The sequence below is a fragment of the Macaca fascicularis genome, chromosome 7 (assembly GCF_037993035.2).
Source record: "Macaca fascicularis isolate 582-1 chromosome 7, T2T-MFA8v1.1".
In the NCBI taxonomy this organism is placed as follows: Eukaryota; Metazoa; Chordata; class Mammalia; order Primates; family Cercopithecidae; genus Macaca; species Macaca fascicularis.
The window spans coordinates 115,443,397-115,456,898 of NC_088381.1; the positions used below are offsets into that span (position 1 = coordinate 115,443,397).

The 13,502-nt window shown below is 35.8% G+C and overlaps 1 protein-coding gene across 7 annotated transcripts in view; it reads right to left on the bottom strand.

The window, feature by feature from the left end:
• MDGA2 (MAM domain containing glycosylphosphatidylinositol anchor 2) overlaps positions 1 to 13,502 on the bottom strand; it is an 841,756-nt gene that overhangs the window by 661,815 nt on the left and 166,439 nt on the right. The gene's annotated exons all lie outside the window — the stretch shown is intronic.

Genomic DNA, 13,502 nt, shown 5'->3' on the forward strand with positions numbered 1-13,502 from the left:
CAGGTCATTTATGTTCATAAATTTAGAAACCATTAAAAATGTTCATTGAGAACGAGATTTAACTACTCTTAGGATTTTCAATATTGAGTCTTTTTAAAATTTTTGAGACAGATTCACTGTCTCGCCCAGGCTGGAAGGCAGTGGCCCAATCGCTGCTCACTGCAACCACCATCTCTCTGGCTCAATCAATTCTCCTGCCTCATTCTCTTGAGTAACTGAGATTACAAGCATGTACCACCACGCCCAGTTAATTTTTGTATTTTTTAGTAGAGAAGGGGTCTCACCATGTTGGCCAGGCTGGTCTCGAACTCCTGACCTCCAGTGATCTGCCCACCTCAACTTTCTAAAGTTTTGGAATTACAGGAGTAAGCCACCACACCTGGCCAATATTGAGTCTTTTAATACACAAATTCAATTAATAGAGTAGTTATACATTACCACTGATTGGTTTGGTGAAATATCCTGGATAATTTACTGAATCTGCTTGTATGTCAATTTAATAAAGGGTTTAAAAATTGAACATTACATGAATAGACTATGCTCTAGTTAAAGCAACATAATATTAAAATTTAAAATAAACATATTAGTGTGTAATGACTAGTGTTGTTGGGGTACTTTTCCCTTTATAACTACTTTATCAGAACATTTCCTTTAAATTGTGATTATCTATAATCTAAGAAATTTCTGTTACCCAATCAGTAACTTCTGACGTATACAAATTTAGGAGGTAATAAAATTTGCACTGTCAGAGGCTAGTGAAATTTAAAAATAAATCACAAACACTGTGTCTGAACTGTTAACATAAGTCAATGTAAAAATACAATGTAATTCACAATAATTCACTTTGTATGTTACTTTCTGATAAATATTCCTTTAAGTAAGGATTAGGTATAATAATCTATTTTGGGCACTTTTTCTGAAAGTTAAGTAATCATCTAACAGGCTCCACATGGGAAGCAGAAAGCAAACAGTAGAAGGAGCAGAGATGAAAATAAATAGGTCCACCGGACAGGAAACCTGGCATGTTGGTTATAAATCTCCGACTTTCTTATCAATATACAGATACCAGAATCTTCCTCATGTACCTTTCTTTGCTGTAATATAATTCTTTTCATTGCCGTAGACTATTCCGAGGCAGTTACCCTCTCTTATCAACTCTAATTATATGTATTGCAACTTGTTCACTGAACTAATATTCCTACAACAAAACGCTGAGCAAAGGATACTTTCTTTTTTTTTTTCATGAAGCTGTTACTGCAACAAGCAGGCATAGAAGACCTTGATTTTTGCTGTTAGACTGTGCTATTAGTGTGAAGGCATCCTCATCCTAACCTACTGTTAGTATATACATGGGCTCACAATGTCTTTCCCATCATTATAGGTACAAGAGAAATGGTACTTTGAGTGAACACAAGAAAACTTTCCTTCAGGAATTCACCAACAAAGGTTATATTTCTAACACATTCTTAAGTCAGGAAAAAAATAATGGCATTACTTAAATTGTTATCAAATGCACTGGAACAAGTATTTCCACATTAGCAATGTATATGAAATAAAGGGGACCCAATGCTTCACAATAAAAATATTAGGAAAAAATATTTCAACTCTTGAATTGAAAAGGAAAAGCATACAGTTCTAACGGGAAGGATTTTGACATAGCAATTTTTGGCATATATATATATACTCTGTGTATTATTATGTATTTTAGTCAGAAAACTTTTTTAAAAAGCAGTTTCCTTATTTATTGCTCTGACATCACCACTTATAATTTATGAAACTACAGTTTATAAATCATGTAGCAGGGAAGTAGTCACTCAATATCTTAATGCTTAGCTATTCTGGCACTTTTTTATTCTTCAGTATTTATTTTCCTTGTATTATATGCCAATATGTTCATATCACTCCAGGATAGCTCATCAGCTAATCTTAGTCCCTATTTGAAACCAAAGGTGTGTGTTCAATTTTAGGCATATTTCTTCATAATTATTTCAGCTGGAATTAGTCCATAATATAATATAATGGAACAAAGTTGCATAAAATGTACCTGGCTGTCTTCCCACTGACTGGTCTTTGTTAGACTGAGATATCTTAAATCTCTAGCAAATTCTAGCATATTGGAGATATCAATACTCCAGGATTTGCTATAAAGGTGAGCTTTATCCTTTATTGTGGATTTTGCATGTATATTTGTTAACATTGGAAAATCATTGAAAACTAGTTTATATGTCTGTTTCAATATGCAAATATAGTTATTTCTTCCCCTACTTATACAGAATTAAAATTTAACCAGGTTAATGCCCTTCTACCAATAGTCACAATATACATAAACACTGTTATTCCCTATTCTTCTAGACCAAGAAAGTATTTTATAAATTGTAAATAGGCAATTAATTTATTTTTATGTCCATTGCTAGAATCTGAACAGTGCAGTTGTCCTATAGCTTCCTACCACTACCAGCTTATATACCTATAGCTTCCAGCAATAGAGATGAGCAAAGATTGGCTATTCCAAAGATAATAAGAGGAATAAGAGGCACAACAGAAACAGCACTTATCTTTTGATGAGTTTTTGTACTTACTAAATCATGACATCCAGGCTCTGTCTCCCGAGAAGGGGCAGTTCATAGGCACTGAAACTCTGCGTGAGAATTTACAAACATGTTTTCATTTTCAAACAGATCTAATTTATTTTACTACAACTGTGCATTCTCTCATTTTGTGTCCAGGCATTTATCTTTGTCCAGATAACCACAGGGATATATGTGTCTATATTTAATTTGAAGATGAAAGAAAATATGAAATTTAGTAGTAGACATTGTTAGAAAATACACCAACACTAAGTTTTTAAAGCAATTTTTAAAAAATCTGCACGTCTACTTCCCCTGAAAAATCATTTGCATATTTTCACAAAACAGTATGATAAAATATACTTGAAGACATGTATAACCCCCACACATAAATCTGTGTGGCTCATACCCCTTCAATTAAGTCAAAACTATGTTGAACACATTTCCTCATCTGCTTCTGTTGACTGAACTCCTTGGATATTTTAAAAGTCTTTCAAAAGGTAAATTAATCCTGTGACTGAACAATTGACCATTTAGAGGCCTCAACCAGTAGCAGGAATTCTTTCCCTATTTAGGTTATTTTGTATATTATTACAGTTGTAACCAGGGGTCTTCTCTATTCATTGGTAATAAGAAAATCAAGACTACAAAGGAATATTAAAAAAAAACTGGTCATGAAAAATATATACTGATTTAGATAGCTGAGCCAGAAAATCTGAAATGAAATTTCATTAGAATTCAAAATTTAACAACTAGCACCAAGTTTGTGGTATCCAAATACTAATTCTCACTTAAAGGATCCAGTGCTTCCCAGAGAAATAGCTGACTTTTGGGCTCTTGGGAGGATACATAAAAGATGAACCTGGGGCATGTGCTGACAGGCTTGGAAGTTGCCAGAACCAAGCAGAAGGGGTTCCAATGGGTCCAGAATGCAACAATTTTAGTACTAAAAATAATCATGATTACAACTGATCAAAACACATCAGATATTTTAAAGTCTGTATATTCATAAGGAGACTAATGAAAGTTAATAGAACCAATTCATTACAACTGTAGTTAGTTAGAAACAACTTATATTCAAGGTTGGTTAGAAAAAGAAAATATATCAAACATTCACCCTGCTTTTTCTGAATAATTTGGGAGAGTTCTTCTCTATTAAAGATTATAGCTAAAAATACAAACAGGGTAATAAAAATTACTATTTTGCAACCCCAATGAAATCATAATAGATCTAGGTAATGATCATCAGTGAATTTTGTTAGATTAAATATTAATGTATATTTTATAATGCAAAAATAAGGGTAACCATCCCTGAAACCACTGATGAATTTTATCCTTACTGGAAATGGAATGGTCAGATATTACATGCTTCATGATATGGTATAACATTAAAAAATCTGAACTTAAATATGATTAAACCTCTGAATATTACTACCAGTTTACAGGTAAGAGATGATAGCAGAATTAGTTACATGACTTCATAAGAAATGATTCAGTCAAATTCAAAATGCAGAACATTCTATAGGACAAGTAAATCAGTTTCTTGACAACTCAATGGCATTTCTAAAAAAGAGGATGGGATAGGGTCCTTTACAGAATGAAAAAGACATCACAAAGAAATATAACGAGCAGATACTCCTTGGCTCCAATATTTCAGATACCTACTAAGATATTTTAGAACAAATCAAGGAAACCTGAATAAGAACTGGTGTTAGTGTTAAGGATTTTGTAAATAATGGTGTTAGATAAAGTTTATTATGAGTTGAATAGTGTCAGCCCAAAATGATATATTTGAGTCCTAACTCCTAATACTTCAGAATGTGGTCTTATTTAGATAGAAAGTCTTTACAGAGATAAAGTTAAATGAGGTCAATTAACCTCAAGTTAAAATTAGGTCATTAGAGTAGGCCTTTATCCAGTAGGACTGATGTCATAAAGGGAAAGATCTGGATACAAAGATTGACACAAGTAAAAGTAATATGATGTGGAGAGGCAACAGAAGACAGCTATCTACAAGCCAAGGAACAGCTCTTTCCCCAGAACTTTCAAAAGTGCATGGCCTTGCTGAAACCTTAATTTCAAATTTGTAAACTCCAGTACTGTGAGGCAATACTTTTCTGCTGTTAAGCCATCTTGTTTATAGCACCTTTTGATGGCAGCCCTAGCAAACTAATACACCATTCAATTATCTTTATTAGTTGGACATACATTATATAAGTATTTATACATGAAACAAGATGTGCAAGATTTTCAGTACAATTATCTAACAAAACAGTGAAAGAGAAGAAATAAGATGAGAGGCTTCATAATTACTGGAGTTACGGATACATAGAATTAATGCTATATTAATTTGCAATTGACTTAAAATGTCCATTTAAAAGGTTTAAAAAGCAGACAAAATAGCTGGGCCTGTAGCCTCTGCTACTCAGGAGGCTGAGGAACTTTTTCTGAAGCATCTAGGAATGCTTTTAATTACATAATGTACATTAAAAAGTATCCCTTACTTTTAGAAGGATCCCTTAAGCTAGGAGTGTGAGGCTACAGTGAGCTATGATCATGTCACTGCATTCCAGACTGGGTGACAGAGTGAGACCCCCTTTTCTAAAAATAAGCAGGAAGGAAGGAAGGAAGGACGGAAGGAAGGAAGGAAGGACGGAAGGAAGGAAGGAAGGACGGAAGGAAGGAAGGAAGGAAGGAAGGAAGGAAGGAAGGAAGGAAGGAAGGAAGGAAGGAAGGAAGGAAAAGAAAGAGAGAGAAAGAAAGAAATTAAGGTTCACACTGATGAAATTAAGGCTCCCTAAATTCTGTCTTATGTGTACAACACCAAAGCACAAACCAAAGAACCTAGCCAGAGAAATGCCACTCATCAGTTTTATCATGAAGATTTGTATCTCAATCTGTACCTTTTAGGATGTTGATAAGCCCACTCTAATAACTAGCTTTCTGAGAAGGTTTTTATTAAATACTATACAAAGAACTGAAATAGTTTGTGAATCCAGTATAAAATTTTAAATATAAAAGATAATCCTTTGGATTTTTTTGATTTTTTATTTGTATTTTTTCTTGGGGGACAGTGTCTCACTGTGTCACCCAGTCTGTAGTTGAAGTGCAGTGTCGTGATCATAGATCACTGCCGCTTCCAAACTCCTGGACTCAAGCAATCCTTCTGCCTCAGCCTCCCAAGCAGCTGGGACTGCAGACGCTTGTCACCACGCCTGGATCATTTATTTTAATTATTATTTTGTAGAGAAGGGATCTGACTCTGCTGCCCAGACTGGTCTCAAACTCCTGACTTTAAGTGATCCTCCTCCTGCCTCCAGAAGTGCTGGAATTACAGGCTTGAGCCACTGTATCCAGCTAAAAGACACTTTTTTTATTTTTTTATATTATTTTTTATTTTATGATTATTATTATTATTTAAGATGGGGTCTTGCTCTGTCACCCAGGCTAGAGCACAGTGGCGCGATCTCGGCTCACTGCAAGCTCTGCCTCCCAGGTTCACGCCATTCTCATGCCTCAGCCTCCTGAGTAGCAGGAACTACAGGCGCCTGCCACCACGCCCGGCTAATTTTTTGCATTTTTAGTAGAGATGGGGTTTCACCATGTTATCCAGGATGGTCTCGATCTCCTGACCTCGTGATCGTCCCACCTTGGCCTCCCAAAGTGCTAGGATTACAGGCGTGAGCCACCACGCCCGGCCTCCTCCACTATCTTAACTCTATCATTGCTTCTTATTCCTTTATTTTGTTGTCAATACCAATACAATTTTCCTGGTTGCCAATACCAATGCATATTCTCTGGAATATGGTTGAGTGGTACCGATGTTCAAGATGATATTTACCTTCTCCTTTTTCACTATGTACCTGTGATATTCTTTTAAAACGTGGTTAACCTGTATCTAGTTCGTGAATGCTTAGTCCTAGCTTCCCTCTCTAAATAAGGGTTCTCATCTTTTATAGAGCCTAGTACCAAAAATAGACGTATAAAATGTGTAACCCTAAGATCTTCTTAATAACCTAGAATACACAGCAATTTTATGATGCTTTTCATACAGCTAGGTGACATAATACTTACTGGTTACATTGTAATAAAACGAATACATCGGGGATTAAAAGTGAAGGGAGACCAAGGAGCAAATTCTCTAAAAAATCTAAATGAACTCTTTCAAAACTTTGGTGTTTTAATTGCTCAGTAATTCATTTTGTCATATTTCCATTCTAAATATGGTTTTCTAAACCATAATTATTCTTTGGATGCAGTTGTTAATTTTCTCCATAATTATTCTTTGGATGCAGATGTTAATTTTGAATACTGAGCTATGGACTAGGAACCTGCTATAGGTGACCAGTTTTGATAACATTTACAACAGTTGGGTAATTTTACATACATATATATATATACACACACACACTATATATATATATTTTTTTTTTCAATGCTCTTCTTCTCCATCACATTATATTGAATTATATTGTAATATTACAAAAGGGAGAGTACAAAAATGATGTCTGGCTTCTTCATGCTATATCTGAAGTCTCAAGAATGCCTGTTGCAGAAAGATCTTAATGGACATTTTCCAAAAGAAGACATACAAATGACTAACAGGTACATTCAAAAATGCCCATTACTAATCCTCAGGAAAATGCAAATCAAAGCCACAACGAGATACGGCTTCCTTCCATTTAGAAGGGCTATTATGAAAAAAGAAAACAAGTGCAGGTGAGGATGTGTGGAAAGGAAACACTAACAAACTATTTATGCTGTTGTTGGGATAGTAAACTAGCACAACCATTATGGAAAACAGTATGGAAGTTCCACACAAAACTAAAAATTGAACTATCATATGATCCAGCAATCTTAGTAGTGGCTACACATACAAAGTAAACGAAATTGATATGCCAAAGAGAAAACCACACTCCCATGGTTCATTCAGTATTATTTGTAAGAGCCAAGACATGGAATCAACCTAGCTGTCCACCAACAGATGAATGGATAAAAAAAAAAAAAACATACTGTATACACAATGGACTTACTATTCAGCCATGAAAAGGAGTGAAATACTGTCATTTGCAATAACATGGATGAACCTGTAGGACACCATGTTAAGCAAAATAGTAAAATAAGCCAGACACAGAAAGGCAAATACCACATAATCTCACTCATATGTGGAATCTTAAAAAAAAAAAAAAAAAAAAAAGTGGATATCACAGAAACACAGAATAGAATAGTGGTTGTCAGACAGGGGAGAGGGAAGGGAAAAACGGAGAAAGGTTGGTCAACAAGTGCGAACTTACAATTAGGAAGAACAAATTCTGGTGTTTTATTGAACAGTGATATGACTGAGATTAGCAGTAAGATGTTGTATATTACAAAACAGCTAGAAAAGGGGCTTTTGAATGTTCTCACCACAAAAAAATGATAACTGTATGAGGTCATGTATGCACTAACTACCCTGATTGACTCATTACACAACATAGATCTGTATGAAAACATTAAATTATACTCATAAATAAGTACAATTAAGATGTGTCAAAATAATTTTTTTTAAAAATGCCTGTTGAATCACTAAAAACTCAAGTGTTTGTCAAATAATGAAGCAATTGATGTATAATCAAGTTTTTAATAATCCATTCTAGTAAAAAATGTACTATTTTTATGTAATTATTTGCAAAATGTGTACTAATTCTCCCTTAGTTTTCAATTTACCCCCAAATTTCAATTTACATTGACATTTCTTGCAACATTAATACAAAATCATAAAAAATATAATTTGAATTGAAATCAAGAGTTAATTTATCTATGGAATAATTCCTAATCTGTGGTAAGACCTTCGTGTATTCTGCATATATCCATTATGAATCTTGCCTATTAATTTTTTACTTGATTGGACCTAAATCTCAAAAAATAATAATCAATTTACTCATGAATTCACTGAATGAGTACTGAGAAGAAATGATGCTCAAAGCATTCTTCTCATTCTTCACAGTGAAGTAGGAGAAAACTATGAATAGGACACAGATCCTGTTCTCTGTGGACAAAAAGTTTGTAGGAGAGATAAGACATGCACATAAATAACTACTAAAATGCAGAGTTATTAGCGAGGAGAGGAGTATAAATAAAGAGCTATGAGAGCTCAGTAGGTTCCTATTGTCTGATAGGATCAGCATCTTCTCTATAAGGAAAGCAATTTTTGAGCACAAGTGTTTGGGCAAATGGAGTTTGGATGTCAGAGAAGACATCCAAATGGGCTAACCAGTTTGAGCAAAGGCACATAACTAAGGCTGACTGACGCCTAAGATAAAATAAAATAAATATGAAAAATAGAAATGATTAAAACAACAGCTAATTTTCCTCTAAAAAATCTATTTTTCCTACAAACACCCATTTACAAGCTTTATTTCCCAACCTTGCTTACAGTCAGATACGGTCACATGAACGACTTCTTGTCATAGTACGCAAATGCAACTGTCGTGTGCAAATTTCTTCTCAGTGTTTTAAATTAAATTGCTTGCCCTGGACTTCATATGTTTCTCTCTCTTTTCCCTTATAGGCTGGAAGTTTCTGACACTTGACTAGGCTACACTGTATATGTGAGAACAATGCTTTAAGGTCACTGTCTCTGCAACAGTGGCCACCATTCCTGGCCTGTTCTGTGCTGTCCAGTATGGTAGCCACTAGTCAAACAGGTGGCTATTGAAGACAAGTCCTCATTGAGATGTGTTGCAAATATAAAATATACACAGGAATTTCCAACACTTAGTATGAAAAAAAGAGTGCAGGCCGGGCAGGGCGGCTCACGCCTGTAATCCCAGCACTTTGGGAAGCTGAGGCGGGAGGATTGTTTGAGGTCAGAAGGTGTGAAGTCAAAGGATGGAACTGAGGTCCCTGGATGGTTTCCTGCAGCAGAGCCAGCCTAGATCTCTAACATCCAGAGTTTATTTTATGGCCCTGGATGCCAGCGTGAGTTTAGACTTTTTTCCGTTTTTATGGTCACTAGGAGGTGGAGGAAGAAGAGACAAAAGGGCTGCTATTTTTTTTTTCCTTTGGCACACTTACTGTGTACCATCATTGTGCTCTTCCAAGTTATTTCACTAGAATTTGATAAGAAGCACTTGTTGGCAGTTGAGCATATAATGGATTGAAATGAGGATACATGATAATATCAAATCTACTTAATATCATAAATGAAAATATGAAAGAGAGAACAGAGAGATAAACTGTAGAGAATGTAGAATCATGGTTATAACAAAGGACTATCCAGCTGCCATAGTAACGTAGGAGATAATGGAGACTGGTTACTTTCAAATTAGGTAATGGAATAAGGAAGAGCATTTAGAAGACAGAATTGTGAATATGGTTTGTGAAAAAAAAATACATTCAATGGTGATTTAAATATTCAAAAGAGGAACTACCAGGAGAGCAGGACTGACACATCAGTTTAGAAAGCCATTTGCATAAAAATAAATTGAGAAAATAAGCTCCGTGTAATATCAATTGTAAAGAGTGTACAAAACAGACCAGATCTGAAAAGGAGAGAGAACAGGATTTCACACAGCCATCTTTGATCCTAACCAAAAAAGAGCTAATAAACCTCACTTTTAGTCCCTTTCAAGTAGTTCTAACATGTTGGCTATAAATTATCAGACACTAGAAAAAGAAAGGTTTTGAATAGTGATTTCAACTTGTCCCTAGTGATATAAGTAATGCATTATTCTCTTAGTATTTTTCTTTATACTTAAAAGAATTCCTCCCAGATAAAACTTCCATGGATCTCATCTTCAGTGTCAGAACTGCCTAAATAATTCATACAAAATTTTGTTTCTGCTGAGATTATGTCAATAACTGAAGAAAATTAAATTTGGGCTTAAGATCTTTCAGTTGATTACTTGGGTTACTCTTTATACTCCTGTTGCAACACAGAATCTGAGAACTGAAGCAGGAATTGAAAAAAAAACCGCAACTTTAATGCAGTCCAGCTCATCCTCATACATGAATCCCACTACGCCTCTCTTGACAAGTCTTGCCTCTATCTAAATATCACTGGGTACTTCCTGACATCAGTGAAAAAGAATTCTATTTTTGAATGGCTCTATTTGTTAGGAAGTCTTCCTGATATAGTAGTGTAATCATTTCCATTCTCTATGGAAGACTTCCAACATAAGGATAGCTACTTTTCAACAAGGCTACAATTCAAATATTCGAAGAAAGTTATGTCTCCTATAAATCTTACTTCCAGACTAAATATTTCCCATTCCTTCCACTATTTCTTATATAGCTGTTTGCTCTATTTTTACTATACTGGTCATTTATTAAGGAGCATGCTTCCTGTAAAAATATCTGAGTAATGTAGAGTTAATTAGTGGCAGCCACGTATTTCCTAATTTGTTGATTGACTCTCTCTCTATATATATATATTTGCTACCAGTATATATATATAATATTTATATATAAATATATTACATATAATATATTAAATATATATTTGCTACCAGTAGTTTTTCTGATTTTTTAAAAATATGAATGAGAAACAGAAGGGAAAAAAGAATAACACTTACTCTCATTGTTGTTATGAAAACAAAGTCTCCACGTATAAGTAAGAAAGGTTATTTGTTGCTGTTGCATTGTTTGTTGTTGGTGGATATTTCCATATGGATATGAAATCTAGTGGGTAGCTTAGATACCCTGACTAGAACACTATAGGAAGCAATAAGATAAACACAGACATAAAAATAAGTCTTGTGCATAAAAGAATACAACTTTTTTGTTTGTTTGTTTTTTGAGACGGAGTCTCATACTGTGACCCAGGCTGGAGTGCAGTGGCGCAGTCTCAGCTACTGCAAGCTCTGCCTCCCAAGTTCATGCCATTCTCCTGCCTCAGCCTCCCGAGTAGCTGCGACTACAGGTGCCTGCCACGCCTGGCTAATTTTTTGTATTTTTAGTAGAGACAGGGTTTCACCATGTTAGCCAGGATGGTCTTGATCTCCTGACCTCGTGATTCGCCCTCCTCGGCCTCCCAAAGGGCTAGGATTACAGGCCTGAGCCACCACGCCCGGCCAAGGAACACAACTTCTTATGAGAATATAGGCAAAGAGTTAAGATGGTTGCAGATGTAGATAGGTTTCTATGAAGAAAGTTGGGTTACTCAACCTTCACACACTTTACACACACAAGAGAACATGAGAAAGTAGTTGCCATCTATACCAGAATGCTGTGAAAAACAGACATGTCTAGATGGCAGAATTTAGTCTACATTAAGTAATCAGGTAAACTATAATACAGAAAAGATAGAATGCTAGAAGCAGCTTTGCTGGGATGGGATGGGATAATATTGTTCATGGGTATATTTTGTAAAACTCTTGAAATATTTATTCTGAAACGAAGGACAATGAGTTAAAAAATTAGTCTGGAGATCATAAGTGGTTACCCATGAAAGTGGATCAGATCAATGAAGGAAACTGGTATGAAAGCACAGAAGGGGGAAGTATGGGGAGCTCTTTTATTTGAAGTATGTAGGCAAAATGAGCTGTGTCCGGACAGCAGAGCATTGGGGGCATGACTGCCTCTACCTAGCTTTCAAAGGATATGATGACCTGGCACAGCCACAAGTACGGGACTGCAGCCCAGGATAGCTGTGGGACCTAGGCAGAGAGCCGCTGGGGTTGGGGGCCTTCCTTCCGAGTCATGTGGATGGTATTTTCATCCCACTGGGCCTGGAAAGCAGAGTATCAAATCAAGAGGATTCTTCCTGAGGATTAAGATCTTATGAAATTTGTCTTGCAGTTTGGAGTTAGGATCCTTTATACCTTCTTTTCTACGTCTCCCTTTTGGACAGGAAGTATCTATCTTATGAATGCCTCCTATGCTTGTATTTTGGAAACCTAACATGTTTAATTTCACAGATTGACAGCCTGATAGCAATTTGCTTTGGGATGAATTGTACCTTGAGTTACATCCATATCTGATCAAATGATGTTTAGATTAGACTTTAGTGTTGATGCTGGAAAGAGTTAAAACTTTTAGGGCTGTGGGGATGTTAATTTATTTTGAACGTGTGAAGAATATGAATTTTGGGGGGCCAGGTGTGTAATGCTATAGACTGATTTTTTTTGACTCATGAAAATTCATATGTCGAATTCCTAACTCTCAATTGTGATGGTATCAGGAAGTGGGACCTTTGGGAGGTGATCAGGCCATGCAGGCAGAGCCCTTCTCAGTGGGATTAGCGTTCTCATAAAAGGGGCCCCAGAGAGCTCCCTCACCCTTTCCACCACATAAGGATGAAGCATGAGGACAGCAGTCTGCAACCTAGAAGAGAGCCCTCACCAGAAACCGTATTAATACCTTGATTTCAAGCCTGCAGCCTCCAGAACTGTGAGAAATAAATTTCTGTTGTTTATAAGCTACCCAGTCTATAGCACTTTATTATAGCAACCCGAACTAAGACAGAATTATATAGTGAGAAGTAAAGAAGAGATAGAGTTCTCCTGGTTTAACATTTTCTAAATAAGACACGAAAAGCCCTTTTAAGCAGTTTTACAAACCTTAACTTATTTTGGCCTTTAGCCTTTGGATATTAGCTTGAGAGTTCTGCCTAATTTTATTTATTTTGATTGTTTAACTCAATGTCTTAAGAAAATCTGAGGTAATCAGAACATCCTTGAATAGTCATGTTGCTCTTTTTAGTTATTCCTCCCCTCCCTTTTCTTCCTGAAATGGAAGACTGATATCACCTAGGTGATATAGGGATAAATGGGAAGCCTTCCAGTGATTTTCCATTGTGATTACAATAAAATCCAAACTTCTTGTGGTTGTCAATAAGTCCTTACAGGAGCTGGCTCCTGTCTCTCTGATCTCATCACAGTTAACCTCCCATCAGTAGTGATTCTTTCTGTCCTGATCCAACATAACCCTGCCTGACAGACTTCGCATTTGTCA